At 40.6% G+C, this 18,057-nt stretch overlaps 1 long non-coding RNA gene across 1 annotated transcript in view; it reads right to left on the reverse strand.

Moving 5' to 3' along the window:
* Window positions 1-18,057, reverse strand: part of LOC135451138 (uncharacterized) — a 175,282-nt gene that overhangs the window by 75,369 nt on the left and 81,856 nt on the right. Inside the window, exon 21 of the long non-coding RNA XR_010441228.1 lies at window positions 7,423-7,497. This is a non-coding gene — a long non-coding RNA (uncharacterized LOC135451138). The remainder of the gene's footprint in view (window positions 1-7,422; window positions 7,498-18,057) is intronic.

Raw genomic sequence — 18,057 nt, forward strand, 5'->3', positions numbered from 1 at the left:
GCACAGAGCCACGTTTGCCAGCCCTTGAACCCCTCAGCTCCTGGACCACCACCACATCAGCTGACTCAGAGGAGGGATGACTTCTGCTGCTGCTGAGAGGGTGCCAGCAGCAGCTCTCCTCCTGCAAACACCTGGCCCTGCTCTCTGAGAGCACCATAACCGTGTCTGTGAGACCAGCTCACCACATGCAGGAGGCATGAGAGCAGCCATAGTCCACATGGCATCATGTCCCTTTCCCAGCTGTCAGGTGAGCTTGTACCAGAACTGCCAGCCCTTCTGCACTCTCCTCATCCTGGTCTTGCTTCATGGCCCTTGGATCTGAGCCTCTCTACCTAGAGCCCACCCTTTGACTCAGGCCAGATGGGATTCAGACCAAGCAGGCTCTGTACCTTGGCACCCCTGGGATGTCCCCATTGCTCAGGCAATGGCTGCTTTCAGGAGAAACCTGCCTAGAAATGCCATGTGCTTCCTTCACTGATGGTCAGGGCCCACTTGATGGGAATTCTAAGCACTTAATGGCCCAAGGAGAACAGGAAGCAACTGACTGCTGCTCAGCCTGAGCTCTGCAAGGGTGAGATGAGAGGCTGCCACCCCAGCCAAGGGATAACTCCAGTTCAGCTGGTGTGTGCTCCTGGCTGGGGCTGGGGATCTGCACCTCTACAGACCTGACACCACTGGATTCCTGATTCCCCAGGGATCTATGTCATGTTTCAGGTGGGAGTCTCCCAGGATGCCCCAAGAGACACTGCTAGATTGGAAGGGGAAGCTGTGCAGGTGCTGGGGAGGCAGCATGGGATGGCACTGCCAGGCTGAGCAGGCACAATCCAGCAGAGAAGGTTTAAAGAGCAGCAAAACCCACACACACAGACTCTGCATCAGCCTTCAGTGCAGTCTGAGCAATTAGTGGCTTCTTACAAGAGGAAAATGATAAAGAAAGTAAAAATCCAACTGCCTTAAAACAACAGATACTCCCAATTCATTTCTAATTTATGCATTCTTGTCATATGAAAGCCACTTGCTTAAGCTGCTTTTCTATCTATTTGCAGTCTATTCAGACACACAATGCTCAGTGGGGGTCTGTCTCCATGATTCATTGGCTCAGATTTCCTATAGAGTTTACATGATGTCTACTAAGCCCCATACAGTTTTGTATCCATTATAACCAGGGACAGGCAAGCAGGGCTCAGGAGGCTGAGCATCCATCTAAGAATAGCTTCCTGTCTTCCAGCTCTCTTCACAACAAATGAACAATGGTTACATTTTACGGGCTAGCATTGCGTGGTGAGGGGAAATTAGAGGAACTTGTCTGAGTTAAATAAGGGAAGAAGCATTTAGAGTGAAGCTCCTTAAATGAACAGGTCAATAACTAGTTTACTGAGACCAAAGCACATAGCTAATGAGAGAATAAAGAATTATTCTTGTCAAGAGAGAAAAAGATGCTGCCCTGGTTTTGTGCTAAATAATTACATTCATTATGTTTAAGACAGCCTTGCAAGTGGTCTTCTGCAGTAGTAAATTCATTAGCAAAGCTAATAGGCAAACTACTATTGGGGCAAATCTAAACAATTGCAATAGGATGGATGGCAAAGATGGGGAAAGGTAGTATGAGAGCTAAGAGCCAAAGTTAGCTTTAAGTATAATTGAATTTCTCTTCTCATCAACTTTAAGACCTCCTTCTGGGCTTGAAACAAGGAGAGAAAAAGGCGTTGAAATGAAAGGATATTCACTTGATTCGATTTGTTGCTAGCTTTTCCAGCTTACCAAGCTGTCTAAACTGACCTCTTGACACATGACCACAATTATAAATCCAACAAAAATTAAAACGTTAACTAAATTGGCTCAATACTTCCAAGTGACAAAATATCTCAAATGTGTCAGAAAGCTACCTCCCCAGCAGACACACTGAAAAAATAACCAGGCTTTGAATTTCCCAAGAACTTCATGAAACTTAGCTGGGCAGCAAGAATGTTGGGTCGTCTTCTTTAATCACGCCCTGCCTAGACTGTACCACAAGAGCTTCACAGGCACAAACACAGCACACTGAGGTGAGCCTGGTAAATATTAGAACTCAATGGACCCACACCCTGAGGCTCTCAGCAACGCAGGGTCTGGCACACCCAGGGCTCTGGGGCTGCTCTCACCCACACCTTGAGGCTCTCAGCAATGCAGGCAGCTCCTGCCACCATGCTCAAAACAGGACAGAGCTTCAGCCGACAATGTACAAAGGATTTATTTTTTCTTTTTTAAATGTTGAAACAGCTTTTACTTTATTAAAATTGAGATTCCAAAGTGAGATTTTTTTCCTAAAAATAGCTTTACCACTAAGAAATGAAAATGTGTCATGATTGAAAAAAGTACAAACTAAAAAACCTGGGAAAGAAATCATCAAATATTTAAGCTTTTTTTCTTTCAATGTAGAATATAAATAATATTTTTTTAATTTTGTAAAAGTCTTATTAAACTGCCTGATTAAGGTTCATCTGGGTTGGATTCAGTTTTGTCACTCAACCAAAAAGCTGTTATACATCATATCTGTCTAGCTGTTTCAAATGGACACTCAGGGTATTGGCTAAGGATATCCAAAAAGTAGCATTTCAGTAATTGGATTTCGGAAAGACAGAAAAAAAAGTAATTGTAATGAAGCCCATAGCTGAAAGAAAAGACAAGGAAAAAAAAAATCATCTTTGCCAAGTGGAAATGGGAATAAATGTTCTTGGTTACTGCTGCATCCTGAAAAGCCAGAATAAACCTGAGGCTCCCCAGCAAACCTAGTCCAGAAACCTCCTCAGCTGATCTCTCATTTCTTCTAGGTAGTTGCCTTATCTAGACAAGTTAAAAATTCAGAATCTAACACTCTGTGAGAAATTGGGAAGACAGACACTTTGTACATGTGAAGAAGGACATATAGAGAATTCTTTGCCTACACTAAACACTGGGGAATCACCACCTTTGTCATTTCAGGGAGAGGCTGGTGTCTTCCCTCCAGCCATCCCAGAGCATCTCCCCCAACAGCAGGTCTGGTCTGCACGGGCTGTGACACAAAAGGCTGCTGGAGATCACAGGTCACAACACCTCTGTGCATCACCAGAGGAGAATCTGTCATCTTCATCCTTCTCTCACCACCTTCTTTCATGCATCCACAGCCTTCAAAAGATGCAAAAAAAAAAAAAAAAAAAAAAAAAAAATCTGAGCTATCTAGATAGTGACAAAGCTTTCTTCTTAAAGAATTTTTAATTAATAATTTCCACAGGGAAGATGAAAACAAGAAGATAACTGTTATGAATTTGGGAAAGGTGGCAAAGGGGTGTTTTATTGAGGACAGGCTTAAGCACAGGCTGGGGAGAAGTTGGCACTTTTTTCTCTCAAAGGTAAAGACTACACCTAGTTTCCTCACTAGGTTTTTGACAGTTATTAACTAATAAAAACACATTATGCAATCTTTACATTTAGAGACTCAAAACATTCAGTTTTGGTCAGAAAAGTGACTATGAAAGTGTCATCTTGTTTCTGCACTGATCTGCCTCCTTAAATCCTTGCTCTCTTGTCAAAATATATCCACTTTACTCACTAATGTTAATGGCAGCTCTATATGCCAAGCACAGAAGATTGGCCTCTTAAGCTTTACCTATTTGCCTGCTAATAAAGCAAACTTTTATCCCAATAAGCAAGGGAAAGCCAGCACAGGTGCACCACAGTAATATGCATTATACACTGCCTCATGCTGTGCTACCACTGGTGAAGCTGTATTCTTATTCCAGAACTTGTACATTTGGTGAAGGTTAGTGATGAAGTACAGCACAGGTCATAAACAACTGAGCTTCATTTTCCACAATTTTCAGACAGAGCAGCAGGCGCTTAGGAAAAAAATTATACTAGTTTGTAAATGGAACAATTTAATATGGAAGTAACTGATGGCAAATAAACACAGAATGCCAAGGCATCTTATCTGTCACTTAGTTGTACTCTGTTCCTTATATTTCTTTAGAAATCAAATCTAGTAAACTAGAATTTATTCAATGTTACCAAAGAAATCACTTTAGAATGTGAAATATGCTCCTAAGAAGGGAGAACACTGTGCTTTTTCCTGACAAAAACCTTTTCTACAGGCAGTGCATCGACAAGGTCTGAATAGCTCAGCCATGGCTAAGATTTTCCAGACAGGTGCTGGAAACACTCTGCACTGTCATCATTTTACAAAGTAATCTGCATGGTGAAACCTTCTCAAAACAGCAGAGCTTAAATTATATGAATGGCAAAACATCTCCTTGTCTTGTTTCTTCAGTTACCTCCCAAGTGCAGAGGGTCTTTCTCTAAATGTGTGATGCTTTCAACATGCTCTTGACCAACTGCCTCTTTTTTAAAAGACACAAACATTCTTGTTACCTACTGCAGCTAGTGGTACTTGAACCCAGTCTCTTCTAGAAGCTAAGGCTTTATTTTCTGACTTCCTGCAGCAAAAAAATATTCATTGCTTATGGACTCCCACTGACAGGTCAGTGCAATCTCAGTGTTGCATCAGCAGCAGATTTGAGTCTTTTATGAATAGATGTGAGGCTTGGCCATAGAAATCTATGGAATTCTGGGAAGCACTGAATCCAAACAAAATCAAGTTGAAACTGGAGGAACAATTGAAAGGACACATTTTTACTTCAAGTGTGATTTCTGGGAAGGAAAACAGCAGTGAAGCAGTGTCCCAGAGAGGCTGCATCATCTCCACTCTTGAAGGTTCACTACAGCAGACCGGACAAACTCTGAGTAACTGGGTGTGGCCTCATGGCTGACCCCGCTTCCAGAAGGAGGTCAGACCTAGCTCTCCTGTAGTGCCTTTCCAACCAAGGAAGGACTACATGGAGGGAAAATGTGTTTCTGCTTGGAGTGGGGGGATGATTCTTCTCTGACTTATCTCGCCTTCCGAGGTACCCTTATAAAATAAGTATGAGGCCTTGATATCTGAGAACCAGCAAAATGAGGACTGGGGAAATGTGTACATGGACGAAGGCTCTTCCAAGATGGAGGTGTCACCTAGGGATGGGCAGCCTACCCCCTGCATGAAAACTTCCTCCATGAAGAAAAAAGAAAGGTAGTAGCCATTGGTCACTTGCCTTTTGAGGGGAATGAAGGGCCCAACCACTACCAGACCCAACCCACAGGGAGCTGCTTTGTCTCCCTGGGGCCCACACAAGATATGTCACCCAGGACCTTCCCAGCCTGCTAGGGCCCATCAAGTGTTACCCTGCACCGGATTTCCAGGTAGGCAGTGACAAGGTCCCAACAAGAAGGTTGCAAACAATCAGGAGGGATCTCAGGGCCTTAGGTCAGCAGGTCAAGGGATCTGGAGCACAAGCTGGTTCATTTCTGTCCCTGTAGTTGCAGAGAGTGATGGAGCAAGAGAGACACGGAGCTTCTGGAGCATGTCTGGCAGAGGCTGACAAAGATGATGGAGGGACTGGAGCAAATCACAAGGAAAGACTGAGGGAGCTGGGGCTGTTCAGCTGAGTAGAGAAAACTGAGAGGCAATCATATCCCTCTCTGTTTCTGAAGGGAGGTGTCAGAAGATAGACCAGGCTCTGCTCAGGGGTGCTGAGCAACAGGACAAGAGGCCATGGGCAGAAACGAACATACAGGAAGTTCCACCTAAATAGGGAGAACTTCTTTACTGTGAGGGTGACCAAGCACAGGAACAGATTGCCTTCTAGTCTCCCCCGCTGGAGAAATTCCAGAACTCTCTGAATGGAATCCTGCACAGTGTGCTCTACAATGATTCTGTCTGAGCAGGGAGGTTGGACCAAACACTGCAGTCCTTTCTAACCTTACCCATTCTGTGATTCTCTGTGACATGAGGTCTCACTCAAAAGCATACTATCATCTACAGCTAGCCACAAGGCAAGAGACATTCTCACTGCCCCTTCTCTGAGCACATGGCATTTTGGTGCACCCACAGGCCTCTTGCTAATCCCTCCCTAAACACTGTTCTTACCCATCTGACAAAATCCCACACACTCTTTTGTTTCTTTCTACAGGCTCTTTCCTAGGAGCCTGTAGGTACAAACCTACAAGCCTTAGAGAAGAGAACTGGTGTTTCTCAGTGGTCTGTCAGAACAGAGACTGCTCTGCAGGGAGCAGCAACAAACACCTCTGATATTCATTTCCAACCATTCAGATTAGCATACTGCATTCACTGCTATTTATATCCTCTAACTTCTTGATACCTATGGTTCAGTGAATGTGTCCTAAACCTCTCCCTAGTTTATGAGGGTGAATTTTGTTTTTATGTTTACTGACTGCTAATGAGGCATCTTCCTGCATTAAACTTGCATAAAACTAGGTACCTACTGTAAAACACTCCTTCCCTCTGCTTTTTGTCAATTACAAAGGGAATTACAATCTGGCAACAATTGATAATGGCCATGAAGAGATGCTCACTATTCTCTGGATGTTTCAGAGTTAATTTAGTTGCAGCAAATGGTCAAAACATGGCCCAGTACAAGAAATAAACCCCTCTTGGTCAAATCAAACCATTAAGAACCCTTGAAATCAGGATGGAGCTGGACTTAGCAGATCTGAGCAAAGTGCCATGAAGCACCAGTGCCCAGACATGCCATGGCATTGCCACTACTCATCATCCCCTCTACACTGTTTCCAGTTTCTGAGTGCACCATGTGAAAGAAGAGCAAGCATAGAAACCCTTGCCAGTTTGCAGTGCCTCCAGTTTAAGCTTTGCCACTTAGCCAATGCAAAATAAAATGAAAAGCTCCCCAGACATAACTCAGTTGATTCAATTCTTCTGCTTTGGAAGCTGAGGAGACAGAGCTACATCATTCACACATTTTCCTACGTGCAGAGCCAAGCTGTGGGCTTGGAGGAGATACAAGGCCCAGGGAAGGAGCTCTCATTCCTTCTAACTCTGCCATGAGGGTGAAAAAACCAAACTACAGTTCAGATTTCCACTACTGCAGGTCTGTGGAAGGAGCAAAACAGCAAATGAGTTTTGATATAACAACCCTAAACTAGTGATGGAAAAGCTGGCTAGCACATCCGTGGCTAAATGCAGTTATTTTGTTTAATGTAAAAAATTCTACTACAATTGTATATGATCTATATTCTTGGCCTTTAAATCAAGGGCAATCCACAGCTTTGAGGTTTCAGTTTATCCTTAAACAATATAAATGGCTGTCCACAGCAGACACAGCTGTATCAGAGGGAAGAACATTGAAAATTTGAGGAAGAACATCTCCATCTAACTGCCTGCAACTGAGAAATCAGCTTTCTTCCCAAGAAGAAAAAAAAGGTTGACATTAATTAGGTGAATGCTTAACAATGAACTCAAAGTTTTTATTGTGAAAGATTATTTTATAGTGAAATATATGTACATCTCCACCTTGGCAGAATCTGATAGAAGATGAAGGAGAATGCAGTACATACCGTCAAATGGATGACAACTTCATATAACTTCTTCTGAGAGAAAGCCGCCTGTTGTTTACTGCATTTATCGACAATCTGTGAAAGTAGACCAGGAATCAGTCTAATTACCAGAGTGCCAGTTGTGCTTGTTAACACCAGCTTTGTGACCAAATGTTATTCCACAGTTGTCACATCACAAGAAGGTTTCATTACTAACATAATAGTGAACAAGATCACATGCCTGGCTATTGATTGATCTGCCACACAAAGGAAGGACGTTTGTTGTCTCTATTATAACCAGTTACATCTGTGTCTGCCTGTATAATATGCACAGGAATGTATCACAAGCAGTTGCTGCAGTGTTTCCTAATTTCTGCCTGTTACCTCCATTAACAGCCCATTAGGATTTGCAGACTTTACCAATAGAGAAGAAATGACCTTGCCATAATTTGTCTTTCACAATCTTCAAAAAATTGTTTCCATCAACCTTCCTGCAGTCCTACCAGGATTGAGACTTACTCAACATTTGCATTATAAATGTATTATTTCTGCCAAATCAAAAGCTATTTTAATTCTTTCTGCACACAATTGGGTAACACAGCGGGAACAGCAGAAATATTCATCGTTACTGCAGTTGAATGGCTCTGAAAGAACTATATCTTAGACCAGAGAAATGCACTGCTAACAAGCACTCTAGACAAAATGAACTAAGACTGACCCTCAGAGCATCAAGATATTGCTTGACTGACCAGTCATAAATGCAAACAGCAGCTTTCAGGCTTGTTGCTGATATGAGAAGTGAACAGCCTTGTTTATTTTTCTATGAACTCAATAAATATTACAATACAAAAGTGGATTTGTTTATCATTGTGAGCCTACAGAAAAACAAGCATGCCTCATCATCTTATCTGATGATGAATGATTTATCAGGCAGAACATGAATCTGCTTCTGAGTCTATTTTCCTGTTTATGCTTGTTGAGCAGATACAATTTAATGAAGAATATAAAGTACTTAAAATCTGTCTACCATTAATAGTTTAATTAAACTGACATGTACTTCAAAAACAGAGAGACAGAAAACATTAATTTTGGTTATAAAGGGCATGGCATTATTAAAGTGCAATTAAAAACAACACTCACTTACAATTAATAGCTAAAACAATTTAATTATTTAACATCTAATTGTCAGTCCTGGCCAACCTAGCCACCCCAAGATAGGTGTGTTCTTTGGGCCTCATGTGAAGTATGTTACATGGTCAGGCCCAAGCACAAGATAACAAGCTGCTCCTGAGCAATATCTCACTGCAAATGCCCTGACAAAACCTCGCTGTGCCAGGGGTGGCAGAGGGGCCTCCCATGCCCTTGAGGATCCAGTTCCCACAGGATCCCCCAAGCCCCTCCACTGGGGCAGGCAACAGCCTCTGCTGGGGCTGGAGCAAAGCCCAGGGCATGACTGGTGAGCCAGCTCCTGGTGGTGTGATCACTTTCCCTGGGAAAAGCACTCTGCCAGGACCCTTGGACATACTGAAAAACCTGTTTTCTTCCTAAACTTCATGTCTCACAGCTCTCTCCTTCTGTCCCACTTGATTGAAATTGATCAACTGGCTCAGCAATTATTTGATGGAAGGCACTGGAAAAGAGGAGCAAAGAAAAGCAGCTCACACACACAGGTCCTATTTTGCTTGGAAACAGGACAAAAAACCCCTCTCCTGCCAATTTCAAAGTTAAAACCCAAAGATGCAACGTGAGAGTCTGCCAAAGAATTTGTTTAAGATGACTTAAGATGACTTCTCAGGAGCATAAATCCTTCTTGAACAGAGTAGCAGTGGAAATGTCCCTGAAATTCAACCTACATTTTTTTTAGAACATAGCAACAAACAAGTTTAGAAATTCCATCTGAATTTCAGGTTCAGAAGAAAATACAGACTTAAAACACAGGACTAGTCTGAAAACATGAATTCTGTTCAACAAGTAATTTCAGTACTTGCAGAGATATATTGAGAAGTCAGATTTTTGGTGTTTTCCATCAAAAGTGAGATGGAGCTGTCCCTCACAGCCAGGCTCCCCACTGTAGAGACATCATCTGTGAATGGAGTGATCGAGCCTGGGTTATACCACTAGCCAGGCACAGGCCACCAGGCATCTGAGATTTCTGGTACATTTGGGAGAAAGTCTGGTTTCAAGGATTTTCTTTAGAAATACTATTTAATTAAACAATTCCCAAGAAACATTGTCCTAATCACAGTTAAAGAAAAACAGCTGCTAGTTTTTTCATGTGGGCAGCATGTCATGGCAAGATCCAGGGCTCTCAGCAGAACTTCACAGGTCTCAAAAGTTTACTCCTACAAGGAAATTTCAGAATTAATATCCTACCAAGCCCAGCTATCCTTGAACACAGCCTGAAGCAGATGTTATTTCAGGACTATTTCACTACTTCCTATAACTTTTATTTACTCATTTCCTTATAAGCTGAGGTGTGGGGAGTGGCTGCAACTGCCTCCCATAAACCCAAAAGAAGACACAGTCCTCTATTACCTCCTCATGTGGAAAGGAGGGAAAAGCCCAACAACATAATGTAAATATTCAGTAAAGGTTTTCTTTGTGCCTTTTTCCCAATCCAGAGAGTGTCATCACCTTTGTCACACCACCTGATGGTTTCTGACTCTCTTCTGAAGCCTGGGAAAAGGAGAAATCCTTCTGCCCAGGCTGCAGGTGGCTGAGCCAAGCTGGAGCCTCTGTGATTGAGCAGAGACGTGTGCCCAGCCCGGGTCTGCCCTGCAGGGACAGATTTCACATCTGGGCTGACACCGGGGCTCCAAACCTTTACTGTGCTGCAAGGAGGGCACCTGGGCTTCCCTAGAAGAATCTGGTTGAGGAAATGTGGGTTTATCCATGATTCCATAGACAGCATTTCACTGACAAAAATACTTTTTCATGCACCTGTAAGCAATATATAAAAAATTATAATAAAATTAATGAGTACAAAAGAATATATTCCTGCACTCCAGTTTCTCCATAAAAAAAATATTTTTCTTGATTTTAATCTCTGTTAAATTTAACACTTAAATTTCTCTGTGGAGAAATTTAAGAGAAGAGTGAAGTGGCAAAGAGTGGGATTTAGTAGGATCATTAAAAAATAAAGCATAAACAGTGTCACTCTTTACCTTTTCTCCTCTAAAGAGCATTATAATAATCTATTTATTTTCAATGCAGCCATTAAGGCAGGCACCTTCTCTTAAAAACACCTGCACTGACACATCTTGGGGTTTGAATTCAGTTAAGTTATCCTCAAAAGAGTAAACAGAATCATAGATGGTCAAAGTTAAAGCACTTCCACCGACCAGAAGAAATTATTATGAGAATGGGTATTCATTTGAAGGTCTTGTGAGGAATTCAGCCAGTGAAGCACTGAGGAGTATCTGCTGGGCAGGTACCAGGTACCCTCACTGCAGAGTGGTGAGCTGCCTTGCCACTGAGCAAAGCACAGGGAGGTGGCTGCTGAGCAGCCGAAGCCTTTGAAGGGGTTTGGCAGAGCCAAACCACATTAAACCTTTGCTCACACTCGTTTCAAGACCTGTAACTAAGATTTAATTGCACTCTAATACAGGCCACCAGAGTAGTCAGCATAGAGGATAAAGTAAATGAAGAGATATGAACAGCCTTTACAGCATTGCATATAAGCCAGAAGTGAAATCCCTTGTGCCTGGACCAAGCTTCTGTGCTTGCATGGGGATTTCTACCAGATTGCTACAACCACACCAGTAATCAGATGTTTGCACATAGAGAACAAAACACCAGGCAATTACTGAGCTGTTGTTTTATTCACGGTTTATTCACTGTTATGTGACTGATGCAGCCTGGAAAGACAAACATCTTATGAAATACTGTATTCAGTGACCATGAGTTTCAATGTTTTCTTTGAAGACAGATCATTGCCTATCACTTCACACTTTTCAAATCTATATATCAAGCCTTACCCTATTAACACGGTTTTTTTTAGATTTCCTGCATTTTCTTGCAATTTTTTTGTGCAAAAACACCTTAAAATACTATAATCTTTTAATCAAGGCTTGCCCCACATAAAATGCAGGTAAAGTATGTCTAAAGCATTCCTGACATATAACTAGTAAGAAAAAACCTACCACAATGTGTGGCTGTCTAGGTGGCTTTACAAATGAAATCAAGGCATTAGAAATAGACTTTGTTATTATTGTGTTTAAATTAAGCTTGAAATGCCATGCAACTGAAATAAATATCAGAAGCAGAACAGGGAACCATTTGGTTTCTGAATACTAAATGCAATCAAAAGGTAATGGTACTTACAGATTTTTCACATACAAACAGATTTATGAAAATGATAAAAATCATTTGCTCATTGAACTTCAGGAATCTGGTGGCTTCTTCTGTGAATAGTCAAATAAGTTAACTTGGGTAGCTTCTCTGTTTCAGTGCTACAGACATGCAGAATTTATATTTAAAAGGGTACTTTTTAAAAAGCAAGTAACTTTACCATTAATGTAACTTAAGATAATGAGACAAACTATAGTATTAAAAAGGAATCAAGTTCAGTGTTCACAGTCGAAAAAAATGGGAAGTCAGCAATTTCCATTTTGTTGCTAATAAACTTTACTTCCACATTTGCATACACAAGAATTTACTCACAAATCCTGAAGGCAGGAGCCATTTACTTTAACAATTTTTTCTTTATATATTTCTATTTCATGGTTTTATGAAAATGTTTCTATTAATTTGAAGTTCCTAAAGAGCTTTTTTCAGTTCAGAAAAATCTTTCCATTGTTTTTCAGCATCTCTGATTACTTTAAGTAATCTGCAGTCTCAGTAAGAGCAGAAAGTTTATTGACTCAGAATTTTCTTGTGATAGCTTTTCAAAACTTAGTATTTAAATGAGTTTATATATTAAGCAAAGCAGCAAAAATGTACTGAAAATTTTAGGGGCCCTAGGGCCTTCTCAAGATGCATGATGTCTCTTCCCTGCTTTGGAGTCTCAAGAATGCTAAATAAGGAGAGAAAAAAATCCTTATTTCAGAAGAAGAAAAAAAAAATCCAAACCAAAACTAAATACTACCCTTAAAATACAAGATCACATCAAAACTGTTTCAGCTGTGGGTTTATATTCATGTTCTGCTTGCCAATATTTTGGGTAGGATTCTGAAGCTGCACTTTGATCCTTTAAGGACCTCCTATCCCCTGGGCTCAGGTTTGATTCAGTATTGGAAGTGCCAGAACAGCAGCTGCTCTTTGAGCAATCTGGATGAAATTTCTCAAGAGCAGCTTTTCCCGCAATATTTTGAACCAATCTGAATTGAGAAAAGCAGGGACAAAATAAAAAAGATAAACACAGAAATCAGACAGAGTAAAACCTGGAAGGGGAATGTGGAAAGCAGAATGGGAGCTAGGAAATACACATTTGTGGAAGGACTAGGGAACCAAATGGAAAAACTGAGAGAAACATTTGGAAAAAAAAAACCTGAGGAGCAGAAGGCTGACAGAGGAGGCAAAATCTGTGAGGGGGAAAAGTGAAGAGGGGTAACAAACAAGCACAGAAAGGAACCAAAAAATACCACTGAGAGAGGTGAAGGAAGGACAAAGGGCAGAGAGACAATAACCAACTGCATGAAACAAAAACATCAGGGAAGAGAGACGGTAAGGAAGGTAAACTGGAAACAAACCCAAAAGGCAAAAATTTTACAGAGTGAAAGCCGAACCTATAAAGCTTCATTAAGTTTTCAGGAAATTAGTTTTGAGCAAAGTCCAAGCAGCACAACGATGGAAGCATATTCATTTCTTTGCCTTCTCAATCTGCCTTCAGGTTAACAAAGCAAACCCAAAAAATAAACATCCAACCTAATGGAACTGGTAAGGGGGACATGGTATAGCAGCTCCTGCCTTCTCCCTGTGAACAATGCAATCTGCTCCTTTCGTGCCCTGCTTTCAGAACAGCAGGAATAAACAGGCAAAACATAATTTACAGCCTTGGTTTATCTATATCCACAGCCTGTCTGCTGGTTCAAACCCAGCAGAATGTGTATGTGTGCATTCAGAGAGATGGCTGTCATTAGCCCAACCATGTTAACCAAGGTATAAAAGGCAGGACCAGATCAGTAATAAAGTTTACACTTCATTATGGATGTCAAAATCCTTGCTGATTTTTTTTCACTGCAAGAATCTAGCTTATTAAATTTCACAAGCAAAACCATCTCTGAGTGAGCATTCAGGAATCAGTTACTTGGAAGCCTTCAGGATTAAAATCTAAAACCAGATATTTCCTTAATAAATTTACAGAATTAGAACAACTGGACATATTAACATACGTCTCTGTTTTCATGGCTGTAAAATGATTGAATTCTTGTCTCATCAAATTTACATTGTAGAATCTGAATATAGTATGATTAGACATTATTTTAACAACTACATTACAATACAATTTAAAATAAAATGGCCCTTTATATCACACTAATATCAGTGTTTTAAATAACAAAGGGGACTTTTTTTAAAAATAAAGGAAAGGATTAGCATTTAGTTTCAATCAGTATAAGCAATGCTGTACCAGTTGGTGTCTCAAAGATTCAGAATTTTATTAATATTCCAGAGATGCATTTGTGTTGCCTCTGGGTACACTGAAAAGCCACTTAAACTGCACTTAAAGCAGCACTACAGGATCAAATTGATGTGCATCAACCATTTACAATAAAACTTGATTATTATAAAGGCATACATATTTGCATAATTACATGTTTGATTTTTTGATAATGCAGCATACACTACAAAATGTTGCTTCATGTAGAAAGGCATCGTCAAAAAGCACCATCTGCTGTAGTGTTTAATGCACTACAATGTTTGAAAAATCCTGAAGGTAGATTGATGCAAATCAAAGGAGAAAGCAAAGGAGTTTTGCTAGAACAAGGGGCTCAGGGAGGGAGGAGGGGACTCACTACAGAACAGTGTGGACCTTTTGTTAGGCTGTCCTCTGTTTCTCTCTGGCTATTTCTAAATAAAATTTTCAGGGGACAAAGGTAAAAGACAACAGAGCAGCACATCCTACAGTCCACAGAACACAGGATTGCTAACTTGAGAGCATTTGGCATAAACACGTTTTTGATGTTTTTACTAAAAACAAAAATCAGTAGTGTTTGCAATGAAGGAATTATAATGGAAAAGAAAGCAAACTTAACAAGAATTAATCTTTTCAAAGGAATCTCTATTAAGCATCACAATAGCTCAAAAGACATAGAACTTGGAAGTAAGAATATCTCCACATTTTCTCAATTCAAAACAAGAAGCCACCCGATCTTCAGTAATATCTGACCATGTCTGAGCAGCCCCAACAGAAGCACAATGGGTTCAGTAAGTTGGATGCTAAGATTGAAGAAGTGAATGTGCATCTTTGATTACAAAGAAAAGCAAGCATTTCTAGACTGAGCACTGTTAGCCCAGGGTTCTTGTATCCTAAAAATATGCATCATTTTGATTAGCACTACATGTCTATCATTTTAATACCTGAGGCTTTTTTTCAAAGTGGATTTTGAGACAAGACATTAATCAAATGTAGTTGTAACTGTTTGTAATAATATTCTGCCATCCTGAGGAGTTTTGTGCATGCATCCAGAATACACACACAGAGAGAAAAGAGTCATCTGTGGCTTTTTCCAAGTCTGTTGCTACCTCTGAGCTATGCTGTGAACATTTTTGGACAATGTGCTGAGCAGTAAAGCACAGCACTGAGCCAAGACACGGCGGATCTGGCAGGGAAGTCAATAGGCATGTACTAGCCTGTTGCTTCCCAGTAGGAGCTCATTCCTTCACAAATTGGCCTTTGGTAAGCAGTGTGATTCATTGCTCAGGGACTGGATTACAAGCTGGAAACCAGCTGACAGAACTTGGGCAACTCATTTCACATCTCCGTGCTATCCATTTTCCTTCCTCCTGTTTTTCACATCACATTAGTTGAAAATTATAAAACTCTTCAGGGCAAGAAGGACTTTTTCATAATACAAGTTTCCAGCATGTTGGGTATTAAACAAGCTTTTATCTCTGTGGGCACCTCAAGGTATACCAGGATACAAACAACAGTTGGATTATATGCTATATGTGGGATAAATACCAAGTCAATTAAAAAGCATCTTTAACAACACAATCTGACTATAAAGTCTAGCAGTCAAGAACAGCATCTGGCTCCAAGATGTATTCTACAGTCCATGACACCAAAGAGCTTCAGAAACAGATGAAATTTTGTCCAGACACCTGAAGGAAAAATATGGTTGTGTATGTGTGAATGCAAATATCTCAAAACCTTCTGTGCCCAAACCACAACAGCTTGCATGTAGATTCGTTGAAACCAAAGGGATGGCCATAGAACTGGAAGCCCTAAAGCTGCACTGCTGGCCTGTTAGGCTACGCTACATCTGGACTATAATAAATTTACATTCCCACCAAGAAAACAGCCACTGTTTTGTAGTTATAAGACAGATTTTGTTTCACACTATGTCAGAATGCGCTTGAGTCCCCTGCTATGCATTAGATAATTAAACATCCAGGTTTCTTACCCTGACTTATCAGGTACAATTATAGTTTGGCATCAGGGATGCTGAACACCCACACTGTCATTGACTTAGATCAGCACTGTGAAATCCAATGCTTCTAAAAAATCAAATCTTTTGCAGAAAATCTTTTCCATATGAAATCTTTTTTTAAAATAACAAACATATGGTTCTGTGTACACAGTTCATGAAAAACTAAGAAACATTTATCTTCTGGTATTTTCCCCATGCCAATCATTTACTGGGTTGAACTGGACTGCACTTTGATGCAGTGCCATTTCCTCTGCCTGCACTTGAAGCAGAAACTGAATGGTTTCTTGCTCATCAGGTACCTGTACTGAAAAGATAATGTCATATTTATAATATAGTATTGAAAATAGCCCCAAACTACAACAAAGCCTCAAAGGCATCTGTATTTCTTTTCCACTGAAGTCACTATGTGAATTTGGTCATAGCACCCAAAAAGGAAACAAAACCAGCCAGGCAGAGGCAAACCTTTAGAAACAATGAGTTTCCCTTTTGTGCCTTAATATTCTGCTCTTGATGAGCTTCTCTGACAAAGTCTGCACTAATCGTTGCTGGAATCAGCACAGCAGAGGCTGCTAAGCAAAGGCTTTTTCTCCACCTCTCTGCACTAGGCAGACAGGGTTTTCATTACATATATCATTTTCAACTTGCTGCAGTGATTCCACAAAGACAGGAGGATTTAGACAGCTAATGAATGGGGGTGGGGAGCAGGCTGGAGTTGGAGCTTCAGTGCTAATGTTTAAGGCTAGATACTATGAGTGGCTTCACACACAGGGCACTGCCACTGATTTTATTTTCATTGCATGGCACTGACGGACTTTGACAGCCAAATCACTCATCTCTAGTTAATTACTCAAAGTTGGGGAGTGGGATTTTTTTTCTTTTTGAACATTTATTGCTACAGGAGTTAGGGCAAGGCTTGTTGGTCATTGCCTTGCACCGGTTATTATGGTGCTGCAATGACAGCAAAATTATTTATCTTTTTGTTGCTAATTAAGAACAGAAGTGAAGAATAGGTTTGGTCTCAATATACTATAGGATCTAGGGACCATTTACTACATCATAATGAGATGCAAGAGATGCTGTATAACTCAGTACATCTACAAGTCTCTTACTGCTTTATTATTAGGAAAAAATCCATCTTGTAACTTAACTGACACAAAGTTACCATCTTATAAATAAGATAAACATGAATGAGAAAAACAACATTCCCCTCCCTCTCCCCAGGTGAAAAGATATACCCCTTTCCAAGCTCCCTTCCAGCACAGAATACTCTGTTTCACCAATATCAGTACCCTTGCTACTGTTCAGCACTTTGGTCTTACTCACCTTCTGCAGACATGTCATCAATATTGCCTGCCACTTGGGAGAACAGACTATACTGATTACAAAATACAGGTTCTATAAATCTGATTATTTTAATGATAAAACAGGATATTTTAGGCTTTCTTCTCCCTGAAGAACAAAGAACAATTGCAGATTGATTGTAAACCAATTAAGGGCCTTAGAGCTATAAGTTGCGAATATAATTTCTTTCTCCTAGGGGAAGAAAACAAAATAAATAAACAAAAAACAATTCTAGTTCCTACCTCTCTGCATAATAACTTATGATATGAAGCTGTTTATTCAAATCTAAGTGTTGAATTATGACTTCAACTTTCTCAAGCCATAGTTATCACCAGATCCTACTCAGCTGCCTCTTTCAATGACCAACATCCACTGACACGTCAGGCAGAGAGGGAAGAAAGTGGCGAACATCACAGAACACAGGCATACGGCCAAGCACAAGCAGTTTTGATCTTTAGGGGATGTTATTCTCTGCAACACTTCACAGAAATTAAATAAACACTAGTTGTAGAAAGTGACCCCACTTCAATGCCAACTCCCTCCTTAAATGCAGAATGTTGGACGCTTGAGGAGCCCCAGGGTACGGTACAGCCTTTGAGAAGGCATTCTCCAGACTGACCACAGCAATCTACTCCCATCATGGCAGGTCACCACCGTCCTCAGAGCTGAATGGAAACTACAAGGATTAGTTAATACCCTTTATCTTACATTTAAGGCTATTCTC

This window comes from Zonotrichia leucophrys, chromosome 8, assembly GCF_028769735.1.
Source record: "Zonotrichia leucophrys gambelii isolate GWCS_2022_RI chromosome 8, RI_Zleu_2.0, whole genome shotgun sequence".
Lineage (NCBI taxonomy): Eukaryota > Metazoa > Chordata > Aves > Passeriformes > Passerellidae > Zonotrichia > Zonotrichia leucophrys.